Consider the following 12,762-nt stretch of genomic DNA (forward strand, 5'->3'; position numbering starts at 1 on the left):
TACTAGAGTTGTTCAATTGTTTATATTCTCATAGAAGTATATAAGACACAATTGAAGCAAAATCGATTTTGATTAACTCGAATCAATTCATGAACATTATAGCCACGGTTTGTAAAAGATTACATTCCTTATTATATAAACAAGCACCTTACCCGGTGCATACGCACCAGTTGTTTCAATATAAGTTGTACTTATATCTTGGGAAGGCTTTAACTGATGCATCACATGGTTGGCATTTTGCTCTTTCAATTATTCAATATAACTTTTTTGTTACACTCCTCACATGCCATGTAGTACACACATTTTTGGCTAATTTCATGGATGATTGTAGTTGTACACGTAAATACGAAGTCTTGGTGCATGCACATTACAATTGTAAACTTGTGGAGTGTAATATTTGTTTAATGTGTAATGTAAAAAATGTTCAAAATCCGGAATCGATGTTTTTGTTGACTTTTTTTATCACCTCTGATATAGAAATATGATCATTCGATGCCTCGTCTTCTCTATCACGATTTCTCGTCTGATTGGAGTACCTCTTATACAACTATTAGGTTTTAAAGCAAAAGCATATCGACTTCATTGAAATTAAAAAAGAATTTGACATGTAGCAAATTCGTCGTTTAAATATAGATTTATGATCTAACCTTTTACTGAATTGTTGTACTTCTGGTATTTCAAAATTAATGTGAAATGAGTTGCATTTGTTGAGCCCACAGAGTAACGACTACAAAATTTTCTCAAACATACTGATGTTGCAAGTATAATTATCGTTTGTTGTGTCAGGACCACCAGCAATTCCGTCAATGATTTGTTGGAAGCATTACTAAACAGCAAGACCTGCATAGACATTCCCCTGCAAAAATCAATGAGTACTGACAGTAATTATTTTGAATTAGTCATTTTGTGTATGTTAATATATTTGTGTATATTCGGTCAGAGTAGTCTCACGTCCATCTTTTCAGAAAATTGTTTCTTTTCACCCAATATTGTTAGTCCGCCAACATCTGCCAAGTTTTGATAAGGATAAGAATAAAAATAATAACGAACTTATACTGTATGAGAAATAATTGTGAATTTTACCTGTCAGATGTTTGTTGTTTCCATTTTGTTAATGCTCATCAGATAGTAGTCTCCAACATGAACTCCAAAGTTCCACTGCATTTGTTATTTCACAAAACAGCAAGAGTTTTGTGAACTTTTCACGTAATGACTTGTTGTAGGCTGGGGATCTTTGTAGTTCCTTTATTTTTATAAAATTATTTGTGGTGTAGATCCAAAAAAATAAATAAAGCATATGGATATAAATGTTATTTGTTAGTTCAAATTCGTCATTGTACTGCAAGACAAATAAATTAGTTTCTTACTGATCATTTAACACTAAGAAGCATTACCTTTGCATAAGCAGAAGGAAATTAAGTAGCAAAATTTGAACATCCATTCACAACTTGATGGAGCTGTATGGAGATGAGAAGAAAAGATCAGAGATGCCATAAAATAATGCTACTTTGGATTTGGAAACTTGAGGGATTTAAAGTAAGAAATGAAATGCTTCTAATACAAAGTGCTCTCCCAGATCTCTTCCTCCAATCTCTCATTCTCTGAACCATCCATGCACCAAAATTTAACATCTTTTATACATCTGAACAAACATGTCGTTTGAGAAGAGCCTTTTTTGGTTCGCTTCGGATGTACCTTCTGAAGGGTGTCTCCAAACAAATACGGCGTTTTGATCAGAAAATACAAAGAGATATGTCTCAATCGTTAATAACATTGTTGGGTGGCATGGCACCGACATGTAAATCGTTTGTGACGTGGCCCAACAGATGCGACCCTTGAACTTAGCCGAAAGACTTTTCGTAGTTCTGATTTGAGGTTGTGACTGTATTTTGATGGATTGTGACGGGTCGTTGCATTTCGAGAGAGAGAGACACGATTTGTGGTTATCTGATTATCTCACGAGTGAGTAATATGGGGTATTTTGTTTGGATTCTTCCAAAGAAATATCTGTTCAGCCATGTAACGGGCCCATCTAGATGCAATCAAATATGCATAGCTAGGTTCTTTATGCGGGACCTATTACTCCTCTTGTTTAAGATATGCATAGCTACTCTCAAAACATTATACCGATTGTTAGGATACACAATGTTCGTATTGCAATCCGGGTGAACGGATGCATAATGCTGGTAACCCAATCTTGTATATTCTTGAGTAATCAAAAACAAATCTTGTATATTCTATTGTTCTTGTATTTGTTAAAGGATGTTTTTTTTTCGGGTTTTTTTAAAGTGACCCTGAAAGTTGCCAATAAGAGGGTTTTTTTGGGGTTTTTATATAGTGACCTTGGATGTCTTTTTCTCGGGTTTTTATATATGCTGGAACTGCCTCATTTAATGGTGATTATTGGTGTGGCCAATAAGATGTCGGTGACATGGAAAGTTATGGCTGATGTGGCTTCATTATAATCAAGATTAATTGTGGAGGTGCCATGTGGCTATTTGAGGTCCCTAATTATAAAGAAAGATGTATTAGTTCATGAACAAACCAATTTTAGAACATAACCTACTCAAGTATGCAAACGGGTACACATACCTAAGTGGCTGCACTAAGTTTGGGTTCGCCAGTATGCAAACGGGTACGCATACCTTCCAAACTCAGTTGAATTTCCGGAACTTGAAACTCACGCGAGTACGCATATCGGTATGCATATTATGGTTCCCGGACTTTGAATATCATGCAACAGTTTAGCATACAAGTACGCGTACTGTGTTATATCCAATCATGGTTATTTGTTCTAAACTCTCATTTCGATCATTTGAAACATTCTTAGAAGACGACAATAGTTGTCTCGCACAAACTATTAGCTTCAAAGCAATTTTCAAGTGATCGAATGATCAATACGAAACATTCCGAGTCTACATCAAATGACTGTCTCACACAAATCATGTAAGATGTTACAAGCCGATTTTCACATGATCATCTTTTGACTTTCGTCAAGAATATAAGATGAACTTGGTTAAAGTGAAAGCTTACCAATACATATTTCGAGAAATATGTAAGCGAGTTAAATTCATCTCGAAATATCAAATGTATATAATTGAAGTCTATATATCTATACGACTGTTGTCTCAAATAGGAGATAAAGTAGATAGACTTTTGAGTGATAGATGAGTTCAAGTCTCCACATACCTTTTGTTGATGAAGTTCCACAACTCCCCTTAGTAGTTCTTCGTCTTCAATCGATGAACGCTGTGAAGTCTAATGCTCAACTACACTTACTATCCTAATCCGAGACTTATCTATAAGTAGACTAGAAATCAAGACTTATAGTTTTGACAACTAAACTTGACAAACAAGCTTGACATAGCAACGCTTGCGAGTTCGACCGAGCAGTGCTCTAACAATCTCCCCCTTTGTCAATTTTACTGACAAAACTATCAATACATATGGATTACAAAATAAATAAACGTTGTAGCTTCTCATCTAAATGCTTGATTTCCTTGGTTCTTCAACATTACTCAAAATCTTCATCACTTCCAAGTACTCTAGTGATTATTAACGTGTTCAACTCAGCATCTGATAAGCACGAAAGTGCGACGCATTTTAACCCATAAATACATTGGCTAGGACTCATTATTTCTCTAATAAACTTATTTTAAGTCTTTTCAAGGAAATAAGCTCTTATGGAGAAAGTTGCTCGAAAAGTGGTTTTTACACCCCAGGGGACACGTGTTATTCGGACTCTCACTATTGGTTAAGGGGCACCTCAATTACTAAGGGGCACCTTATTTACTATTCAGCGCCTATTTCTAAAGGGACACCGGAACTGGATAAGGGGAGGTCATCTTCAACCTTTTGAATCTTTGAAATTTGGCGGGAAAATGGCAACAGAATTAGGGTTTCAGTTTTAGAGGTGTTTGGTTGAGACTAAATAGCTGAAATCAAATGGGTTTGCTCCTAGAACCTAAACAGGGATGGTAATGTGCTCTGAATCAGTTAAGTTGGGCTTGATTATCACGGATTGATGTAAACAGGGAAGAACAGTTTTGGCGGGAAAGTATAACTCTCACATGCGTTTATTTTAGATTGATGCCTGTAGAGATTTGCTCGGATTTGTTGCCGTGTTTGGATAGATTTGAGACAGTTAGAGTTAAACAAGGGAGGTATATGTTCCATGCACATAAAAAAGGAAGGATTTTCTCATGATTTTATAAACAGGGAAAGTGTTAAATGCTCGAGAGATACTCGATATTCTGGCAGTGATTTGAGAGATTTTGTCGTGAAGATTCTCTGAGATTTGTTTGGAAATATCCTGTTACACTTAAACAGGATTGGTGGGTGCGTTAATATGGGAAACAATGGGCTGTGTACGTGGATTTTACAAAACAGAGTTTGAAGATATACGGAGACTCTGTTTGTGTTATCTTAGAAGATACGTGCTGATTTGGAGGATATTTGTCGTGGGAGTATATTCTGAGTTGATTAGAAGAGTTTGGAAAGATTTTCGAGCAAGAAAGAAGACGCGTAATGGAAACAAATATCTCGGGTTGTCTGTTATTTCTCCACGAGATGGTTGAGCTGTTTTTGGGAGTTGCGTGAGGTGAAAGAATGTTTGAATCTATCCGGTACGTGTTGGCAACAAGTTTGGAGTATGAAAACCACGAGCAGAGGAGTGAGAATGGAGAGAAAAAAATATAAGGGAATAATTATCTCGGAAAAATGCAGAGAGTGATTGCGGAAGATTTTGGAGTTATTGTTGATTATTTGGAGGTTGTCGGGCATAAACAGTCTTCTCGGACAGTGAAGAAGGGCATCGAGTGATTGGGGAGGCTACAGAGTCGAGAGAATTGTTGCAGAGAAATCTGCAGCATCAGCAGGAAAACAGTGAAGAACGAAGAACAGACTTGCAAAGACAATCGTTTTCCAACAGTGACAACGACACTTATCCGTGGGTCGTATATCTACAGCGGTTGCGACACATAGTGACAGTCGTAGAAGCTACAGCGTCAGTAACAGTTTATTGTTGTATCTGTAACAATTATAACTATTACAAAAGCCCTGTTTTATACCTTTTCTCCTTGTAAACACCTTTTTGAGCAATGGAATATTATTTTGAGAGTGTTTTCACCATGTGGAGCTAAACCTCAACACTGGGTCGACGGAGGAAGCCAGACTTCATACTTGGGTGAATTTTTTTTATTTTCTATTTTACTTTTGCACTTAATTAAAATAGAATTATGATTTGAAAAAATTAGTTATTATTTTATTAGATGGGTCATGCTTGCTTAGATGTTTGATGTCCCATGCTTACGATTTATAATTAATGTTTGGAGAATCTACCTTGGCAAGAATAAGAGTCGATGTTGTTTTATTTGTCGAGCGATAATTGTTTGAGAATGAATAATTGAACCTATTGATATGAGTTTGGCCGAATCCTAGACCCAGTAACTCTCTATTTTATTCCTTTAAAATTAATCTTAACAAGTCTTAGAGTTCGAATCTTTACTACTACAACAACCACATCAAAAATTACTTCATTTTGGCGCCGCCGACGCGGATTTGTTTTTAGATTAATTTTTTAGGTTTATTTTTCATTTTGTATAGTATTTTATTTTTCCTTTTTATGCGTTTCTTTTTGTATTTCTTTTCAGGGACATTTTGAGGATGATGACTTATTCTGAGGAGACGTCACCTACGATGACGCTGGCAGAATATATGCGTAGAAAGCCAAATTATCAGGAAACCTCATCTGAGATGACGCTTGCTGAATACATGCGTAGGCAATGGTATGGATTTTCTACTCCACATGAGGTAAGTGAAGAATCTCCTCTAGAGATATATGAGAAGTATTACAAACACACACCGCCTAGTTTGGAACAAAGATTGAGAGTTCTTGAATGTCAAAGATTATTTGCTGATGATGATGAATCTGGTAGTGACTCTCTGTTCCAAACAGAACATATAGATGACCCTGTGGATGATTGTGTGGATGATTTTCCTAATTCCATAGATGAATCTACCTCACAAGATCATTCACCCGACTTAGAGGTTGTTTCTAGACCCCTGGACTTCCAAAAGTTGCTTATTTTAGGGTTAGAATTGTGTGCTTCTAAAGTGTTGTTGGATTAATTTGCATCTAAGTATCCAAAGGACTTGCCTATTCATGATACAGTGCATGAGTTGATTGATAATTCCCCAGTCTCAATAGAATCCCCATATTTTGTTCTTTACGCACTTCCATGTGCAGTAAAAACTTGGTTTAGGGGTAAATTTTGGTTTTTGATAGTTTCAATGTCACCATATTTTCTTAGCATAATTGTGAAGCTGTCGTTAGTAAATGTTGTATTTTGGATCGATCCCCAAATTTTCTGGTTATTAGTGTATGGGGATCCTTTTTGTATATTCCAGTAGGTATAATTTTATTTTCGTTTACTTTTTGCATTTTATGAATTTCCCATCTTAAGTTTTGCATTGGATGACTCAATTACATTGAGGACAATGTAATGTTTAAGTGTGGGGAGTGTTTAACTTTTTACTTTACTGTTTCAGGAATTTTCTTGCATATTATGACCAACTGTGTAGCGGGTCTCGGTCTCGAAAAAAAATAAATTATGACCAACTGTGGAGTGGGTCTTTTCTTTTGTTCTCTCATCATAAAAAAAAAATATTTATATGACCAGCTGTGTAGCGGGTCTCTCTCCATCTTATTATATGACCAGTTGTGTAGCGGGTCTTTTCTCTTTTCTTGCGTGTTATGACCAGCTGTGTAGCGGGTCTACAAATATATATATATATATATATATTTATATTATGACCAGCTGTGTAGCGGGTCAAAAAAAATGGTATGACCAGCTGTGTAGCGGTTATATCTCTCTTATTATATGACCAGCTATGTAGCGGGTCAATTTCTGTTTTGCTCGAGGACTAGCAAAATGTAAGTGTGGGGGAATTTGATAAGCAAGAAAGTGCGACGCATTTTAATCCATAAATACATTGGCTAGGACTCATTATTTCTCTAATAAACTTGTTTTAAGTCTTTTCAAGGAAATAAGCTCTTATGGAGAAAGTTGCTCGAAATGTGGTTTTTACACCCCAGAGGACACGTGTTATTCGGACTCTCACTATTGGTTAAGGGGCACCTCAATTACTAAGGGGCACCTTCTTTACTATTCAGCACCTATTTCTAAAAGGACACCGGAACTGGATAAGGGGAGGTCATCTTCAACCTTTTGAATCTTTGAAATTTGGCGGGAAAATGGCAACAGAATTAGGGTTTCAGTTTTAGAGGTGTTTGGTTGAGACTAAATAGCTGAAATCAAATGGGTTTGCTCCTAGAACCTAAACAGGGATGGTAATGTGCTCTGAATCAGTTAAGTTGGCTGGATAATCACTGATTGATGTAAACAGGGAAGAACAGTTTTGGCGGGAAAGTATAACTCTCACCTGCGTATTATTTTAGATTGATGTCTGTAAAGATTTGCTCGGATTTGTTTCCATGTTTGGATAGATTTGAGACACTTAGAGTTAAACAAGGGAGGTATATGTTCCATGCACGTAAAAAAGGAAGGACTTTCTCATGATTTGATAAACAGGGAAAGTGTTAAATGATCGAGAGATACTCGATATTCTGGCAGTGATTTGAGAGATTTTGTCGTGAAGATTCTCTGAGATTTGTTTGGAAATATCCTGTTACACTTAAACAGGATTGGTGGGTGCGTTAATATGGGAAACAATGGGATGTGTACGTGGATTTTACAAAACAGAGTTTGAAGATATATGGAGACTTTGTTTGTGTTATCTTAGAAGATACGTGCTGATTTGGAGGATATTTGTCGTGGGAGTATATTCTGAGTTGATTACAAGAGTTTGGAAATATTTTCGAGCAAGAAAGAAGACGCGTAATGGAAACAAATATCCGGGTTGTCTGTTATTTCTCCACGAGATGGTTGAGATGTTTTTGGGAGTTGCATGAGGTGAAAGAATGTTTGAATCTATCCGGTACGTGTTGGCAACAAGTTTGGAGTATGAAAACCACGAGCAGAGGCGTGAGAATGGAGAGAAGAAAAATATAAGGGAATAATATCTCGAAAAAATGCAGAGAGTGATTGCGGAAGATTTTGGAGTTATTGTTGATTATTTGGAGGCTGTCGGGCATAAATAGTCTTCTGGGGAAGTGAAGAAGGGCATCGAGTGATTGGGGAGGCTACAGAGTCGAGAGAATTGTTGTAGAGAAATCTGCAGCAGCAGCAGAAAAACCGTGAAGAACGAAGAACAGACTTGCAAAGACAGTCGTTTTCCAACAGTGACAACGACACTTATCCGTGGGTCGTATATCTACAGCGGTTGCGACACATAGTGACAGTCGTAGAAGCTACAGCGTCAGTAACAGTTTATTGTTGTATCTGTAACAATTATAACTGTTACAAAAGCCCTGTTTTATACCTTTTCTCCTTGTAAACACCTTTTTGAGCAATGAAATATTATTTTGAGAGTGTTTTCACCATGTGGAGCTAAACCTCAACACTGGGTCGACGAAGGAAGCCGGACTTCATACTTGGGTGAATTTCTTTTATTTTCTATTTGACTTTTGCACTTAATTAAAATAGAATTATGATTTGAAAAAATTAGTTATTATTTTATTTGATGGGCAATGCTTGCTTAGATGTTTGATGTCCCATGCTTACGATTTATAATTAATGTTTGGAGAATCTACCTTGGCAAGAATAAGAGTCGATGTTGTTTTATTTGTCGAGCGATAATTGTTTGAGAATGAATGATTGAACCTATTGATATGAGTTTGGTTGACTCCTAGACCCAGTAACTCTCTATTTTATTCCTTTAAAATTAATCTTAACAAGTCTTAGAGTTCGAATCTTTACTATTACAACAACCACATCAAAAATTACTTCAGCACCATAGTTGTTGAAGATTCGTATCTATAAGAATGAGAAAACAGTAGCTTTCAATCATTGTTATACAGTGTCATAGTATTATTACACAGCATCAAAGTCCAATTGTATCACAACTTTGACAAGAATACTATGGTGATATGTATCACTCCCCCTTTGTCAATACTTCATCTCACATGAAAACCACTCCCCCTTACATAATGGTCCGTTAACCATATGTATTTGTATTGTGAACTACACATTAATTCTCCCCCTTTTTGTCAATATAAATTGGCAAAGGTACGAAAACTAGTGGGATCATAATAAAATTCTCATAGAGATACTTCATGACAAAAAGAGAACATATCAACTTTGTTTAGATGCAATCATATAGTCGAAACTAAATGCATTCATGAAGGAGTTAATAGAGATACAAGAGAACTCCCACAATATTCCACAGCCGCACTCCCCACAAAGATTTGGCAATTAAGCAAAAATTCAATTAAGAACTCTTCCCCATAAAATGTCATTCCCGAAAGAATAACAAGAGCGATCTTACTTTTGCAAAAAAATAAGGATTTCTTTGGACATTAACAAATCACATGAAACATGAATTTGTATCAAAAAAACTCAATTAAATTAACCACAAGAGAACCCATGATTAATTTAATTGGAAATGGTCAACATAAGAGAACTTACAGAGTTGCACAGTACTTTCACATAGAAGTGGATCAGGGAAAGATCAATACTGCGAAATATACAAAGATTCATTCTATTTTTCATCAATATTTGCATAAAGACATATAATAGACTTAATCTTTGCAATCAAAAGTTCATTCCATCACTATTTGCATAATGACACAATAGACTTAACTTTTGACATATATGGGACAATCATAATTCACAGACGTAAACACACATATCCCACAATATTATTTTTGCAATATATAAAACTGTAGATGGTGGATTTTCGACAAAGGGTAGAATTGTAAAACTATATTCCAAATTCGGCAACCGGATGAGTATTGAGACTCATGTATCTCATTAAAGCATGAAAGCTCATGTCATAAATCTCTGACTGAGAAGGCTGTCTCTCAGAGTACGTGTAGATGTGTAGTCTCTCAGCTGAGGTCATGGCACACCTCATGAATACTGAGCAATTTCAGTAATTACTCCGGATCCGGCAATCGGATGAGTATCGAGACTCATGTCTCTGTGCATGAAAGCTCATGCCACCTCTGATGGAGAAAGTCTCTCAGAGAAGATGAAGATGTGCAGTCTCTCAGCTGAGGCCACGACACATCTCATACAGTATAGAATCGAAAGATTGGGCGGCTCCTAGACAGCATGTCTTCTAGTATAAAGCGGCAACGTCTTCGGGATGTAACCAGATTTTCCCCGACTATGCAAGAGGAGTATGACGCTCCAGCAAGTTCATATTGCTCAACCCTCAGATAATTAATGCTCCTAGACAGGAAGCCCTTCTAGTATAAAGCCAGCAATTAATTATCTTAAATCGTCTGAATATCCAGCAATATTCTACAAGCCATCGCCTGAATATCCAGCAATATTCTACGAGTCGTCAATTAATCGCCTGCATATTCAGCAATATTCTACGATTCCTCGTTATATTTCGTTACTTCAATCTGTGGTTCTTCCCAGCAGAATTCCACAGGTTGGTAATAAATATTCAACGAAACAGGCATCTGGGCATCGAATAAGCCCTGACAAAATGGTGCAAGTGTAATTAGCAGATAATACACAGACCAGCATTCTGAATGCACGAACGAGCATTTTAAAAATACGAACGAACGAGGAACCTATGCAAAATAGGAAGGGAAAATAATAATAATAAAATATTAAACAAAAGCGCCAGGGGACTAGGCTCACCATCCAGCCAGTCATGCCGTGACTAGTCCCGCGCCCAATTTTACATTTTACCATATTTTTACTATTTTCACGATCTCATGAAAATCCTCTCGTTCGAGCAAATTTCCTTTATTTCAAAGAAATTATCTAAATCACCTGATTTTATCAAAAAATAATAAAATTAGGGAAAGGTATCGCGGGACCGAGCACCAGCCGGCCATGTCTTGGCCGTGGTCGGTCCCACACCTCACGTCTCCATTATTTTATTATTTCTCTCAAATTATGAAAATTCCTTGATTTTATGAATTTTCCCTAAAATCATGAAAATTACCTAATTTCATGTATTTTTATCTAAATCACATGATTTTATCAAAAAATAATAAAATTAGGGAAAGGTGTCGCGGGACCGCCGGCCGGCCGGTCATGCCTCGGCCGTGGCCGGTCCCACACCTCACGTCCCATTATTTTATTATTCCTTCTCAAATTATGAAAATTCCTTGATTTTGTGAATTTTCCCTAAAATTACCTAATTTCATGTATTTTCTCTAAAATCATGGAAAATATTAAAAAAATTAGGAAAACTTGTGGGACCGGGCTCTAGCCGTCCGACCATGCCCTAGCCGGTCCCACACACCCATTATTTTATTATTATTTGGTGTTTGGTTTCCTGATTTCATGAATACTCCCTGATTTCAACAAAATATCTTGGTTTTCAACAAATCCCTTTGATTTTATGAAAAATTATCTAAAATCATCAAAATTACATAAAATTAGGAAGAGTGCCTTGGGCCCGCGCCCATTGGCCGGCCGGCCATTTCCGGTCCCACACTCCCATTCCCTATTTTATATTTTAATTTATATCTCTCATCTCATGGAAGTTCCCTAATTTCGCCAAACTCTCCAGTTTCATGGAATTTCCCTTAAATCAGAGAAAAATACATAAAACTGGGAAAAGCATGTGGGACCGCGTGTCATCCGGCCGGCCATGCCCTATCCGTGGCCGGTCCCACACCTTGTGATTCCTTGTTTATTTATTATTTTCATCATCTCATGTATTTTTGCCGGTTTCAGCAAAACCATGGATTTTGCATATTTTCTCCAAATGTGACTCAAACGTGCATCAGAAAATATCAAAATTCTCAGGACTGAAGCACGGACACTATGGTGACACGGGCACAACCCCTTGACCGACCAAGGGTGACCGTGATGGATTGCAAACAGCTGGTCCCTCATGTTTTAATGATTTTAACCTAATTTGCTCAGTTGCTCATATTAGGTTCGAACTCTTTCCAAACAATTGGAAGTTCGCTCAGACGACCATCTACTGGTCCCACGACCATCAAGAGTCGGTATCATGACCTCTTAGTCGGCCCCTCATATTTTCTACATCAGGTTTTATGATTTGTTGCTCACACAAGCATTATTTCAGTAAATGATTAAACCAACATTTAATCATTCTTTCACCAACTGGTCCTCAAGAGACTTTGGTATTTTTTGCTCATTCGAGCATCTGGGCGTTATATGGTGAACCCGTCATCCCATGTATTCGGTCCCGTGTTAATTTGCAATAAATCATCATTTCGGAAAAATTAGGGTTTTGAATCCAGAGCTCTGCAGAAACGTGATTCTGTGCAGATTCGAACACTCTGATAATTTTATGTTGATTCCATGATTGATATTCATATTTATTTTGCTCGACCCAGCAGTCAGTAACTTAAATTAATATTTTATTTGGTCCAGCTACCAACAATTCATCAAAAGAACAATATTTGCTCGAACTAGCAATAATCGCTCGAACCGGCAATATTTATTCAATTAGCAATATTCGCTCAGACTAGCAATATTTGCTCAAATCAAAGAATATTGGTTCAACTACCAATATTCAACAATTTAGCAACACAGTTTTGCTCGTCTTAGGTTATAATGATACCTCGTCTCAGCAGACACATTAAATTCATGAGTTTTGAAACATTTGCTAATCATGTTCAACTCAGCACTACATGGA

At 36.8% G+C, this 12,762-nt stretch overlaps 1 long non-coding RNA gene across 2 annotated transcripts; it reads right to left on the reverse strand.

Annotated features, from left to right (window-relative positions):
- Positions 1 to 237: 237 nt before the first annotated feature.
- On the reverse strand, positions 238 to 1,672 carry LOC113334049. 2 transcript variants are annotated; one of them, XR_003352503.1, is made up of 3 exons: positions 1,395 to 1,672; positions 1,084 to 1,158; positions 238 to 1,007 (listed from the first exon to the last, which is right to left on the reverse strand). It is a non-coding gene; the product is annotated as an uncharacterized LOC113334049 (long non-coding RNA). The 2 variants fall into 2 exon arrangements; XR_003352504.1 differs by having other exon boundaries at positions 1,084 to 1,243.
- Between the last annotated feature and the right edge of the window lie 11,090 nt (positions 1,673 to 12,762).

This window comes from Papaver somniferum, chromosome 1 (assembly GCF_003573695.1).
Source record: "Papaver somniferum cultivar HN1 chromosome 1, ASM357369v1, whole genome shotgun sequence".
NCBI lineage: Eukaryota > Viridiplantae > Streptophyta > Magnoliopsida > Ranunculales > Papaveraceae > Papaver > Papaver somniferum.